This window comes from Ursus maritimus, unplaced genomic scaffold, assembly GCF_017311325.1.
Source record: "Ursus maritimus isolate PB19 unplaced genomic scaffold, ASM1731132v1 scaffold_8, whole genome shotgun sequence".
Classification (NCBI taxonomy): Eukaryota; Metazoa; Chordata; class Mammalia; order Carnivora; family Ursidae; genus Ursus; species Ursus maritimus.
Genome location: NW_024426996.1, coordinates 66,383,158 through 66,398,875, shown reverse-complemented (window position 1 = coordinate 66,398,875; position 15,718 = coordinate 66,383,158). Strand labels below are relative to the sequence as shown.

Below are 15,718 nucleotides of genomic sequence, written 5' to 3'. Positions count from 1 at the left end.
GGGGGGCCTTAGGTTGAGAAGATCACTGAAACGGTTAACTGGATTGAAATGTCTATATTCAAACCAGAGTTAGGGGCCCATGTGACACTTTTCTGTTCTCACTGCTCCCCATCTTTGATTACAGAGGCCATAGGTGCTCTGCATAGATCATTCACACCGCAATCACCTGTTAGTACCTTTGCCTTCCCTGAAAGTGAGACAATAGATGTCCTTGACAGGCAACCTCATTAACATAAGTGGACATGCCCAGAGATGCAACAGTCCTTTGCATTTTTCGCAGGTGGACATTAATGGGCAGAATTATTCAAGCACAGTAATTCCGAAAGAAGCAAGGCGCGTTCACAAAGTGTTAACCCCAGAATGGCTAGAGTTGTACATGTGACTTCAGATGGTTGGGGAGGAGTCCAGGAAAATCAATAGCACTTGGGTGGGCAAGTTAGTAAATGCTTGAAACAACTGTTGGTGTCAAGAGCCACAACTGTCCAACTCATCATCGACTTGCCCACTCAGGGCCCAGAGCACGAATATATATATATATATGGTTTAGAAAGTGTTGAATATAAGGCAATAACAAGAGAATCAATTTAAATCTAGGTTAGACTATCTTCCATCTTTATAATATGGACCTGGCAAATGCATCATGTGCTGCTTTTCTATTTTATAATTCCTACCTTGGAATTATAAAGAGTTCTGACCACAAGGCTACTAATCTATTTCCCTTTAGGGCTGTTCCACCCCATCGTCAGTGTGCACTGGGTAAAAACCTGACAGCTCTTTTGTGTGGGGGATGACAGTGAACTAGTAGATACATAAATCAAATCATATACTTTCTCTGCTTAAAAGCACTCTAAAACCTTCATGCTATTCTTCGGAAAAACAAAAAAATTACACTTCCTACTATAGACCCCAATCCCTGCATGGGTTGGCCGTGCCCCACTGTCTGACAGCATTTCCACCACCCTCTTGCTCTGGACCATCAACCAGTGGCCAGGCTATTCTTCTTACCTTTGTTGGAACTCACAAAACAAGTCTCTCCTCTGCCCTTGACACTTACATGGTGTGAACTGTCTTGTTTACTTGATATCCCAGTGCTAATTGATGGTCTGGCACATAAGAGGAGATCAATAAATGTCTGACAAATGAGTGAATAAATTTACTTTCAATACCAAAACAAGACTCAATTTCATTTCCTTGATTGGTATCTAAGTAAGCCTTTAAACTTATAAAACAAATCTGATTTACATAAAACGGACTCTTTAGTTGGCTTTTTCCTTCTATTTGTAGAGGGACACGTCCATCTAAGTACTGTTTCCTTTGTAAACTTCCTCTAGGATATTAGGATTTTGCTATATGTTAGCTTCCCAAGCAGGACATTCTGCTTCTCTTTCTTTGTGACTTTTCAACCCCCCTGCCATTGTATGCACAGTTGGTGGCCTTTCACCAATAATCAACTTCAATATGTCCACGCAGCCTTTAAAACTCAATTCAAACACACTTGCTTCTGGTAGACTTTCCCTATTATATTTCCACTCTTCCTGAAGGAAAAGGCTTCCTCCTTCCTCTGCTCTATCTTTCCTGTTGCTCCTGCTGCTCGCTCTACTGTTAGGGGTATCACATCCCACTGTAGGGAGAAACCCTATTCTGATAAGGAATTAGAAAGAAAAGGTTCTACCAGCCATCTGCATAGGAGAGAGACCAGTTTTACCTCGTACCCTTTATTTCAGATTTGATTTCTTGATTTCCAACCAAACTCCACAATCACCCCTGAAATTGGCACATGGCAAATACTCAAGAAATACTTGCCATTTGCTTGATTTCCTCTTTTCTCCTTAAATTCTGATACCTGCCAAGCTCACTCTATCTATAACAGCTGCTGGGCCCTCAGGTCTGGGTGTAAGGGAAGGAGAGTCCTGCTTCCCAAGCACTCAGGACTATTACTGGTCACTCCCTGACTCTACCCCAATTGGGTAATTAATGTTGTTCTTCCCTGGAGCTGCTTTTGAACTGGACCATAGGGTAGACAGTTTGCTGTTTTTCATCAGGAGTCAGAAGTCCCAGATTTTAGTCCCTGTTTTTCTCTGTCAAGTTGAGTGACCTTGGACAGGTTATTAAATTTCTTTGGGTTTCTGTCTGTTCCTTGTAAAACAAAAAGACTTATACTAAAGGATATTGGTTGTAAAAACACAGTTTAAAGGTCCTTTGTAGAATTATATTTAAATAGAAATTGTATATGATTTCTTTTCTTTTTTTTTTTTAAAGATTTTATTTATTTATGTGACAGAGAGACAGCCAGCGAGAGAGGGAACACAGCAGAGGAGTGGGAGAGGAAGAAGCAGGCTCCCAGCAGAGAAGCCCGATGTGGGACTCGATCCCGGAACGCCGGGATCCCGCCCTGAGCCGAAGGCAGACGCTTAATGACTGCGCTACCCAGGCGCCCCTGTATATGATTTCTAAGTTGTCTTTTTCTTCCTGGTAGATGAACAAATCAATTTTTATTTGACTACAGACATAATTCAAATTCTCTAGGGTCTTTTCCTTCAAAATAAATAAGAATACGATTTACCATAAATGTTAAAAATGATATAAACAAAGTCCCCCAAATGATGTGGAAATGCAAATATTTTATTTTATTTTAATTCCAGTATAGTTACCATTCAGTGTTAGATTAGTTTCAGTGGTACAATACAGTGATTCAACGCTTCCATATACCACCCAGTGCTCATCACGACTAGTGCATTTCTTAGTCTACCTTGTTTTTATAGTGTTTTCTCCATAAGGAGAACTTTAGTTTTCGGAAGTTAGGTTGTAGACATCACATAGTTTCCTCTATCTCCGCACCCTTCTCTCTGCTACCAGATAATTTTGCTCTTTTCCCCTTAAAGTGTAGCGGTTGAATGTTCAAGCACTGTACTACAACAGCCTGGAACCAGATCCCCGTATGTGATGGCATTGGGTAAGTTTATTGAATCTCTGTGAATCTCAGTTTCCTCAACAACAGAATGGATTAGTAAGAGTATCTACCTCATAAATTTGTTAGAATCTAATGAGATAATATATAAAGCATTTATTTAGCACAGTGATTGTTCATAATTTTATAATGTACTTTCAATAGATGTTAGGTATTAAGTTTTTCATTCTTTGGGTATGTGATATTCCCTCCTACCTCAGGTTCTTTCTGGATGCTATTACCTTTAATTGAACTTTTCTTTTTTTTTTTTTTTAACCTCCTTGTAGCCTGGTTAACTCCTGTCTGCCTTGAGATTTCAGTTCAATATTACTTTCTGAGGAAATCTCTACATGACAGATGAAACTACATTATGAAGAGCTCTATTATATGCTCCTAGAGTTTTCTACATTTCTCCTTCATGACATTATCATGAATATAATTAAAACAATTGACGACACAATTATATATTTGACATATGTCTTCCCTACTACAGTATAAGATTAAAGATGTCTACTTTCAGCTTTTGGAGAGTAAATGTTACTGAATGTGTTATCCCACTATAAGCAGCCATAATACTGGTCAAACCATATGAGGCAACTGTTTTCAAGTACAAAATGACAAAAAATGTAGAACTGTAGTACTTGACAGAAAAGAAATCCAAGAGGTGAGCTCCACAAATGCCCTGGTTCTCTCTGCCTAGTGGCATGTTCTTTCCATAGTTCAGAAAGTAGCAGATCATGCTTATAGACATCAGAATTCTGGACTCCCAAACTGACTGGAATTTGCAGGAGAGGGTGTTGGACAGGAGAGAACTGGTATGCGTGTCAGAGGGGAGGATTTGTGTGAGGATTAAATGTGGGTCATTGTGATGATTAATTTTATGTGTCAACTTGGCTGGGCTAAGAGATGCCCAGATAGCTGGTAAAACATCATTTATGAGTGTGTCTGTGAGGGTGTTTCTGGAAGAAATGAGCATTTGAATGGGTAGACTGAGTGAAGAAAATCACCTTCACCAACACTAGTGACATCACCCAGTAAGTTGAGGGCTTCAATAGAATGAAAGTCAGAGGAAGGGTGAATTTGTTCTCTGCCTGAATTGGGACATCCATCTTCTCCTGCCCCCAGACATTGGCACTCCTGATTCCCAGGTCTTTAGGTTTGGACTGGAACTATACTACCAACTTTCCTGGCAGACTGTGGGACTTCTCAGCCTCAATAATTGTGAGCCAATCTTGCATTGTATCTATATTTATCTACATATCTATCTATCTATCTATCTATCTATCTATCATCTCCAATTGGTTCTGTTTCTCTGGAGAACCCTGACTAACACAGTCATTGGTCAAGGGCTGAATGACGCATATTCAAGACCAGACTCCATAATACTTAGGAGGCAGAAGCTGCCAAAGGGCTGAGAATTGAATGGAAATACCAGAAGTCATGTCATGCTGGGAGATGTTGAAGTTCTGACCCAAAAGGAAAAAAAAAAAAAAGAAGAAGAAGAAAGAAGGAAAGAAAGAGAAAAAAAGAAGAAAGAAAGAAAGAAAGAAAGAAAGAAAGAAAGAAAGAAAGAGAAAGGAAGGAAGGAAGGAAGGAAAGAAGGAAAGAAGGAAAGAAACCACACTGCTGCAGTAAGCACCACTGGCCTTTACTGGGGAGCTCAGACAGCCTATGTTTTTGGAGTAAGGATCATTTCCTAGAGCAAGGGCCACACCCTATGACTATATATAAAACCCCAACTGATCTATCCTGACAAATAATAGAATGAAAGTTGGTAAGACCAAAAGGAAGTGCTAGTAACTATGGAATGACTTTCAGAACAACACTTAACACACTTGGAAAGAAGATAACAAAATCCGAACTCCTTACAATGCATTGTAACAATGTCCATTGTGCTATCAAAAATGAGCAGACATATAAAGGAACGGAAAAATGTGACCCAGAATCAAGTTCTTAAGAAAAATGATCGGTAGAAACAGACCCCAGGATGACACAGATACCAAAATAAGTAGAAAATGACATTAAAGAAAAAGATGGTTATAGGGGGCGTCTGGGTAGCGCAGTCGTTAAGCGTCTGCCCTCGGCTCAGGGCATGATCCCGGCGTTTCGGGATCGAGTCCCACATCGGGCCCTCCGCTGGGAGCCTGCTTCTTCCTTTCCCACTCCCCTGCTGTGTTCCCTCTCTCACTGGCTGTCTGTCTGTCACATAAATAATAAATAAAATCTTTAAAAAAAAAAAAGAAAAAGATGGTTATAGTAAGGAAACAGTTGGAAAATTTTATTAATGAAATTAAAACTATGAAAAGGAACCAAATAAAAACTCTAAAAATGAGAAGTAAAATATCAAAAATGTAAACACTTCCTTAGATGGACTTAACAGCAGATGGGGGACTACTGAAAAAAGAGTTATGAGCTCGAATAGAGATGAAAGGAGACAAATCATCCAAACTGAATAACAGAAAGAAAAAGGGATTAAAAAGTAAATAGATTTTTAGTAATTTGTAAGAATATATCAAGTAGTCTAACATGAGTGCAATTAAAAAAAACAGATGAATCAGGAGAGAAGAGTTTGCAAAAAAATGGCCCAAATATTCCAAATTTAGTTCTAAATACTAATGTACAGACCCAGGAAACGTATTGAACCACAATCAAGAGAAATACAAGGTGAATCATGTATAGGCACACCATAGTCAAATTGCTGAAAAAAAAATGGAAAAAAAGCTTAAAAAACCCAAATCTAGAATAAAAGGACATATTTACAGCTAGAGATAGAATATGAGAATGGTTTCTTACAGAAATGGTAAAAACGAGAAAACAATGGAATACGTGCTGGGGGGAGTATAAAACCTTTCAACTCAGACTTCTATATTCAGTGAAAATAGTTTTTTGAGAAGGGAAGTGAAATAAAGATATTTTCAGATGAACTGAAGCCGAGACAAATCATAGCCACTAGAGCTGCGTTACCAGAAATACTGAAGGAATTTCTTCAGGCTTAAAGGAAATGACGTGATGAAGATCTACAGATAGAAATAAAGAGCAAAGTAAAGAGCCTTGGAAATTGAAAATATGTGAATAAATATAAAATATTATCTTATTTCCTTTGTTTAAAACCACCACCACAAAAGGTACTGTGGAGTTCATTACACTTATAGATACAAAATTTCTGACAATAGCATAAGGGATGGGGAAGGCAAATGGAACTTTACTGATGGTACATTTTACACTAAGTGGTACAGTATTCACGCTGAAGAGTCTGAGTAAGTTCAGAAAACATACTACAACCTCTCGATGCTAGGGAAACAGGTAACTAATAGTAAGAGGAGATGCAGTTGAAATCCAACTGGGGAGTTAAAATGGAATACCAAAAATATTCAGTTAATTCCAAAGAAGTCAGGGACAGAGGAAGAGAAAAGCAAAGAGAACATAATAAGACCGCAGACTACATTCAACCATATCATCAGATCAGAAACCATATCTTTCTTATCTACTACTGTATCCCCATTACCATGCATAATGCCTGTTATGTAAAAAGTGTTCAATCAATATCTGCTGAAAGCATGAAATCAGACTATATGTGTTATATGATGGTCTCAAAATATACAGATTAGCTGCATGTCTCTAACTAGCAGATGCATTTAAAATCTGCATGGTGTATTTCCTCACAGTGAGTGAAGCGGTCTCCTCCCCACACTCTAAATGGGCATCTGGGTATGAAGGCTCTCTGCTAAGGATGGTTCTGACTGCATCCCCCAGCCAATAGTACTAAAAGAAAATTAATGTTGAAGGTAGGTCAACCAGCAGCGTGCCTTAGTATGCAGGACATTTTACCTTCATAAACACTCTCCAATAGATTAAAAACCTTACATCACATAAATATTTATTCATTTATTTAAAACAAGCATTTATCATAGCACGTATAAACATTTAAATAATGTTTATTGTAGTACTGTGGATATACAGTGGTCATACAAGAGAAAGTCCCTGCTCTCCAGAGTCTAACCTGCTACATCAATTTTAACACCTATTGCATTGCATGATTAATTTGCCAATTTATTTCACTAAATCTCAGATTCACTGAAGAAAGGATTCTGTGCATTCATTAATTCATTTATTCAAAAATCATTTATGGAGTGGCTAGCATGTGCTAGACACTGGTCCAGGTGCTGGGAATATTGTAGTGAATAAAACAGACAAAAATTCCTACTTTTGTTCCTCAGACATTATAGTCAGGGAAAAATAAACAAAACTAAATAGCAAAATATAAAGTCTGTCAGAGAGAAAGCAGAGATGAGGCTTAGAGACTTCTGTTGGTGAGTGAGTTGGGAGGTGGGGTGGGGAAGAGTGGTATTTTTCAATGTGGTTGCTGGGGAAGAATTCAATGATGTTATATTTGAGCAAACACATCTAATGAGATGAGAAAGTGTCCTACTCTGTTCTGATTATTAGCATTATTAGCGCAGTATATTACATATATTAGACACTAATATAGGTTTGTTGAGCGATTAATCTTCCTTGTTTATTAAGTTATTCAATTAATACTTATGGACATCTACAATGGGCAGATTAATACCTTAAATTAATTGGCTGTATAAACCTCTGAGTCCAGTGATCTGTTCATAAATTTATGGCCTTAGAAATTAAAATTAATTCAACTCCCTTATCCTGCATCAAGAAGTTAAACCAAACTAGAGTTCTAGCAGTTCAAAACTCCTGAAACAAAGTAATTCAAAAAGAATAAAAAGTAAGTGTGCTTCACATGGTGATACAATTGAATGAAAATGCCTTCATTTTCACCAGTGGGAAAGGTTTCATCTTACAAAGCCTGACATTACTGACAATCAATCAGCCCAGGGTGTTTTGGCCCATATTTGTGACCCCCGCCCCCGCCAGATTTCAGTGGTCATTTTGCTCTGACTGCTTTTCCTGTTGCACAAGAAGTGGCACTACATGTAAATGTCAGGTTTCAGCAGTGAGTGATGGGCCTGAATTATGAATTCAACAACTAATGATGACGGTGATAGAAGTAGCAATTTCATCACAATGAGAAGTATGCTTATCTTCCTCCATTTTGTAGCATAGCTGATAGCAAAAACGGATACCTTCTGTGGCTTTGCATGGGAATAAAGGCTCCTACTCCATAATTCACAGCCCTGTTCAGCTTCTATCGTGTGCTTTTGAATTATGGACAATGGCTTTCTTCCTAGATGTTCAGCCTGTGGATTTCAGGTGGAGGAAAAGAGCTAACGATGTTTCCACAGACATGGCTTCTTCCCTCGAATCAATAACTATGACCAAATCACCAGGAGTTTCAGTGGCACTGTGATCCTGTGTGTCCCTCCTTTGAATCAGCGACAAGCTCACTTATGAGCAGTGACTTGATGTTGAGGCTAGGAGGTGTATTCTTGACTAGTTGCAAATGTGAACTTATCTGCCAGCATGTTTATTTTTCAGATAAGCTTATGGCTCAAATACACACACATGGTTCATTTAATATTTCCAAATTTATTCCTAAAAAAGAAGGCCCCAGATAATTTGGGGTTCACACTCTGGTGATAATTCTTACTGAAAACTGCTGCCAACTATGCCCATTGTTACTGGTCCTGCGGTCAGCCCCGGATGTAATTGTTCACCTTGAAGAAGGGCAGCAGCAGGGTTAATGACTGAAAATGGGGGGGGGGTCATTTTTTACATTTAATTTTGGAACTCTGTGAATTTTGGAGGCGGAGCATCAACCTTCCTAATTGATCAGTTTTGTTTTCCCTGGTTGTAGAAGTTACCTTTCATCTATCAGTTAATCCAGAAGAAGGGAGCCAGACGGTACCTAATTTGCTGGAAATAATCTACAGAATCTAAATGCAAGTAGAGTAAATTTGACTCCACTTAGAGATGCTACTTGAAGTCACCTGTTTCTCATAAAACGAGTACCAGTCTGTCTGTCAGCCCTTCGGGCTCCCGTGTCTCTCTCTCTGTTTTCTCTAGCTCGCTCTCCCCTCTCTTCCTGAGCCTTTGTTATTTCCGTACCTCTCCGTCTCCTTCTTGCTCTCTGTCTCTGTATTTCTCTCTTTGTCCTCCTATGTCTCTATTTATATCTCTCCTTTATCTCTCTCTGCTCTCTTTCTCTCAGTCAAGGCAGTATTCCACTGAATTTCCTTTACCTTTGTGTTGACGGCATGCCTCATGACAAATTTAGAGAGAACTTCAGTCAACTGAGTACAGGGTAATTATTGTACATTATTTCTGGGCAAATATTAGTAAACAACTGGACGGTCAAGAGTTACAGTGCTTTCTAGACCAGTACTAAGTGCTTGTGGTTGTCTGCATGACTGCCCCCTTCTCTTGGCAGAAAGAGTCAGAGAATACTACCAGAAAACAACACAGAAAAGGTGTCAGTTTTCTTTGGGCTCCTTTAAAATTCATCATTGAAACCCAATTTTCCTTTGTTCCTCTGCACAAATTATCCAAACTGCTTATACGGTGATATCCTCTGTGTGGGAGTTGGGAAATTATCTGGAGTTCTCTATAAGTAGGGGTTTGCCGCAGACACTGCCAATTTACGACAAGGGTCCTAACATCTCATCTGTTAGCATCCCCTTTCCATGTCCACAGTGTTCCGGTTCAAGATGACAAAGTGTGGGGGCACCTGGGTGGCACAGCAGTTAAGCGTCTGCCTTCGGCTCAGGGCGTGATCCCGGCGTTATGGGATCGAGCCCCACATCAGGCTCCTCCGCTATGAGCCTGCTTCTTCCTCTCCCACTCCCCCTGCTTGTGTTCCCTCTCTCGCTGGCTGTCTCTCTCTCTGTCAAATAAATAAATAAAATCTTTAAAAAAAAAAAGATGACAAAGTGTGTCAGCAACCAGTGCGGTCTGTTCCCATAGAGTAATGTGTAGTCCTTGACAAGATGGCCACTTCGTTACACGGTAAATACTGTAAACATGCAACTTCATTGTAAAGATAGCTAGAGTTAGGGGCACCTGGGTGGCTCAGTCAGTTAAGCGTCTTGCCTTCGGCTCAGGTCATGATCTCAGGGTCCTAGGATCGAGTCTCTCATCTGGCTCCCTGCTCAGTGAGGAGCCTGATTCTCCCTCTGCCTCCCCCCCCGCTCATGTGCTCTCTCTTATTCTTTCTCTCAAATAAATAAATAAAATCTTTTAAAAAAATAAGCTATAATTAGCAGGCAAAATGAAACAAATTTAAAATGGAAGTATTTGTATATAATGCATTATTATCATATTACTGTAATATATTTTTCACCTTTTAAACAGAAGAAAATCCTGTCATGTATGACAACATAGATGAAGCTTGAGGACCTTAAGCTAAGTGAAATAAGCCAGTCACAGAAGGACAAATACTACGTAATTCCACTTATCTAAAATAGTCAAATTCATAGAAGCAGAAAGGAGAATGGTGCCTGTGGGGGCTGGGGGAAGGTGGACGTAGGGAGATGCTGTTCGATGGGTATAAAGTTTCAGTTGTGCTAGATGAATGACTTGTGGAGACGTGCTGTACGACACAGTCTCTAGTTAGCAACACTGCATTGTGCATTTACACATTTGTTAAGGGGCAGATCTCATGTTAAGTATTCTTACCAACATTACAAAATGTAAGGAATTTGGGATGTATTAATTGTAACATTTGTAGTGGAAAGTCTTGCTGCTTTGGAATCAAAAAGAACTAGTTTGAATCTAGTGAGACTTTGTATAAGTAACCTAACCCCACTGAGCCTCTTCGATCTCACCGGTATCATGGGGAGAATAATGCCAGGATTAACAGTAACACAAGAAAGTTCTCTACATTTCACTTGAACGTGATCTTGCCCTTAGGAAAGAAGGACATAAGTAATGCCTAAAACACAGTGTTCTAACACAACAATAAGAAGAACTTTCTATGTGCCAAGCACTTTACAAGCATTATATCATTTAACCTTCACATGAACTCCATGTGACAGATAATAATACGATAGCCAAATTACAGGCAAGGGAATTAAGGGTATCCAGCTTCGAAGTGGCAGGACCAGGATGAGGGCACATGTCCATCTGTGTCAATCTGGGTCTGACATTCTGACTTCTCCACTACACTAATGATGGCTCTAATAAATCACCAGACTACTTCACTTATTGGGTCTGACTGTGTAACCTTTGGCTACGGCATATTTGTTTCACTTTGTGGAGGGTTCTTTATTTCCTTCCCCAACCCCTCAGTTAAGCTTCTTAAATCATCCTATCTTGAATATAGTACCGAAAACTTGGTGACCTATGTTCCTTCACTAGAAATGCTGCCTCTAATTCTATTTTCTGTAGGACATCTATCAAATTCCTGGTGGTATTAAAAAGTAATAAGGCAGTTGAAGAGAAAACTGCACCAGGAGATCCAATTTCTTCATCTGAAAAATGGCGCTAATAATATGACACTTACTAATCGCAAGGAAGGCAGGAGATGAATGAAGTAATTGTTTCTGCAAAATCTTTCAAACGCTAGAAGAAATACAATGAAACCCATTATAACTTCCAATGTGAAACACTACTTTCCTTTTTTGTGTGTCACTGTATGTAATCTTCTTTTAAAACTGCATTTATCCTATAAAATTATTTGTTCATTAATCTAACCAATAGATATTTATTGAATATATTATAAAGCAGACCCCGTGTTAGGTACTTGGGATGATAATCAGAGAAGACATGCAAGGAAGCACAAGTGATTACGATTTTGTGAGTACCATTTACTTGGCCCTGGCTACTCATTAGAATCACGAGTGGCTTAAAAAATTTTGCTATGCCTATCACTCCAGACCAAGTGAATAAACTAACACAAATGGTAAGCCCACTTTATTTACTTAATTTAAGATTTCTTATTTATTTTAGAGAGAGAGAGTGTGTGTGTGCAAGTGGGGGGGAGGGGCAGAGGGAGCCCACAGTGAGGGTTGATCTCATGACCCATGTGATCATGACCTGAGCTGAAACCAAGAGTAGGCGCTCAACTGACTGAGCCACCCAAGTCCCCAGGAAGCCCAATTTGGAAGTATTGTTCTCTTCTGGGCTAATCCCATGCAGATAGGTTTTCCTAAGAACTGTAGTTTTAGGGGTGCCTGGGTGGCTCAGTCGTTAAGCGTCTGCCTTCGGCTCAGGGCATGATCCCGGAGTCGTGGGATTGAGCCCCACATCAGGCTCCTCCGCTGGGAGCCTGCTTCTTCCTCTCCCGCTCCCCCTGCCTGTGTTCCCTCTCTCGCTGGCTGTCTCTCTCTCTGTCAAATAAATAAATAAAATCTTAAAAAAAAAAAAAAGAACTGTAGTTTTACAGTTTTGATATGGACATTGTATTGGATCGAATGGTGTCTCTCAAAAATTCATGTTCATGCTGAACTTCAGAACGGGACCCTTTCTGGAAATAGAATCTTTGTAGATATAATTAGTTAAGATGAGATCATACTGGATTTTAGGATGGGCCCTAAATCAAATGCCTTGTGTCCTTATAAGAGGAAGGACACACACACACGCACACACACACACGAAAGAAGGCCACATGAAATTGTAGGCAGAGATTGGATTGATGCAGTTATGAGCTAAGAAATACTAGTGATTGCCATCAACCACCAGAAACTAAAAGACAGGCATGGAATAGAATCTCCCTCAGAAAGACCAGAAGGAACCAACGATGTTGACCCATGGTTGACACACTTAATTTCAGATTTATAGTCTCCTAAACTGTGAAAGAATACATTTTTGTTGTTTGCAATAATTTATTACAGAAGCCATAAGAAACTAACACAGACATCAATTAACAAATTTGCTAGGATGCCAGAAAAAAATCAAATTATATCATGGCCACATATTCATCTTCTACTTAGAACAGAACACTTCCTTTATATATGGAGTCCTTCAAAATGTAGGACATGGTGCTGTACTTATGTTACCTTCTTAATGGTACTGGTAGTTTTTTGTTTTTGTTTTTTTTTTTTTTTTGCAAATTCCCACTAAGTATACTTATCTTAGGTAAATTAATTTTAACACACAACAGTTGAGTGGATTTTTCCCATGTGGAGTTTTCATGTTCTGCATTCTGCAGTTAGGGTTAGGTAAATCTCTGTTGAGGATAAGCATTCACAAAGAGCTAAACTAGAAGCAGGAATCTTCCCTTCCTTGTTTCAAGTTAATTAATCAGATATTTATTGAATTTTAGATGACTTTCCATATCCCTGAGACTAATAGCCAAATTCCTTGCAGTGGCCGACAAAGTGTGCACGGTGCTCCCGCCGAAAAAAAAACGTGTCTGTCTTATCTCCTATCTCACTCTTCTATTCTGAACTTGCTACTGACTGGTCTCTGCTCCTGAAATGTCTTATCTCAAATATCTTCAAGATCATTCCCTCACCTCCTTCACATCTTTACTCCAACACTTCCATTTCGATGACACCTTCTTGGTCATCCTATTTAAACCTGAACTGTCACCTAACCTAACCATTCCTTATTCCCTTTCCTGCTTTACTTCACCCCATATATTGGTTTATTACATGTTGACTTGCGTCTTACCCAAAGTCACATGTCAATGACATATCAGAATGTGACTGTATTGGAGACAGAGCCTTGAAAAAGAAACTCAACTTAAAATGAAACCATTGGGATGGCCCTAATCCAATCTGACCAGTGTCTTTAGAAGACGAGGAAGAGACATCAGGGATGCATCGAGCACAGAGCAAAGACCATGTGAGGACAAAGGGAGAAGGAGGTCTTTTGCAAGCCAAGGAGAGAGGCCTTGGAAGAGACCGAACTATTGACACTTCTAGCCTCCAGAACTATGAGAAAATACATTTCTGTTGTGTAAGCTACCCATTTAGAAAACTAATACAGTTAACGATAAAATCTATTGTCCAACCTGGAACACTACTGAAAATAAAAAGGGGGCACTATAATCATGATACCAAGACTATCGGCATAAACCAGGACTTCCCAGGTGTAGCAGAACTTTTGTGGCCCTGTCAATAGTGCTGGTCACTATTAATGTACAGCGTACTTTAGTTATATGTTTATTGCTTGCCTGTCTCCACCGGGTAGTAAATTCCTTGAGGGCATGGATTTTCTGTATTTTTACTTCTTTATTCCCAGTACATAAGTATATGGCATATCATTGCTTCTCAATTAAAAATACATTGAATAAGTAAATGTTAGCTGTAGCGAGTGGTTGATGTTCACTGATCTTTATATAAAACACTTTATATAAAAGATCTTCATGTGACTATTAACTATTTTGCACCTGCTACCTGCTAGACAGAGTACTAGGCATATTATATATGTTATCACTCATTCTTACAATGATTTTGCAAGCTAGGTATGATCCCTATTTTATACTTTAAATTTTAAACCTAAATACATCAGAGATTTTAGGTCATTTCTATATTCTTCAGCAAGTAGGTAGGGATTCAAATTCAGGTCTACATCTCTTCATGCAGAAAAGATGTTTGCCCATTCTCAGCAGTTAGAGAAGAACATAAATGCAGATTTCCAACTCAACAAGTCCATTGAAACGATCAATATGTATTAGCCACAACATTGTACCTGTTGAGGGAGAAGTGATATCCACAAATTATATCAACGTGGGTGCAGAAGAAGTCATGTTTAATTAAACAGTGTAAGTGGAAAGATTCCCTAAGACTTTAATCCTAACTTCTCTATCAACGCTACAGAAAAATCAAGAACAACAAATCAATATTCCTAAGATGGATATGAGTAGCTCTTCCTGCTAATTTAATTTTTAGTAACTAATGCTTTAGGCTGACACACAATGTAAAATATTGTCCTTGAAAACAGGCAGCTCTGTCTGCTGCTCAGGATTTTTATTTATTAGAAACTGAGCCAGGAAAATCTGATGTTAAATTTACCATAGCAGCTGAGGGGTTACGTTCTGCTGAAGAAAATTAATTGCATGCCAGTTTCGTAGATGTTGTCTGGTAACTTTTTGTAAGTAACTATCTTGACCACATCGAAATGTTGCCTAAGAGAATTCTTGAAGTTACATAAAGTGAAGTCACATTTTGCATGCAAATTTGAAATAACATCGTGTAAGTAGTAAAGTCTCACACTGTGTGCAAAAAAAACCATTTGTTAAGAATTTCATAACATCAGAGCTGGCAGACTGAATGAGTGGTGAGTTATCTGGGATATTGCTTCAGGGCAATATCCCCTCAAGCTTGTAACAGAAACTCTGGCCATTCTTTTCAGCCTCATGGAAACATCTAATTAAGACCTTAAATTGCTTGAGGTCTTCAAGAACGTGTTCTTCAAACGAAACATAATCCCTCTGTAATTCACGCTAACCAAGTGTGAATCCTAAATACAGAGGGACTAAAATTTTAATCCTGAAAATCCTAGTATCACTTAATTCAATTCTACAAGTGTCTGTTCATGCTTAATTTCATTAAATGCTCCTTGATGCTTTCTCTTCCCAGGGATCATAGGATTACATTGAAAAGAAGGCAAACTTTCGAGAGATAAAGTAAAATAATTTAGAAAAAAATCGCTTCACTCCAGAGACTGATCTTGTGCCTCCTTCTATCATTCAGAACTCCTTATACTTCATTGACTGTATCAGATTCTCTAGCTCTTCCAGATCTTTGTGGGATGGAATATAGGATTGCTTAGTAACACAAAACCATCATATTTTAGAAATCTGCCATGGCCCAAACATTGCAAAATCATGTTATAAATACTGTCTTATATAAGCTTCATCCAAATCATTTATTAAGGAAGAAACCGAACTCATAATGTTTCAGGTTGCTCAAG

At 38.8% G+C, this 15,718-nt stretch overlaps 1 protein-coding gene across 2 annotated transcripts in view; it reads right to left on the bottom strand.

The window, feature by feature from the left end:
* Nucleotides 1–15,718, bottom strand: part of KCNIP4 (potassium voltage-gated channel interacting protein 4) — a 524,684-nt gene that overhangs the window by 133,525 nt on the left and 375,441 nt on the right. The window lies entirely within an intron of this gene.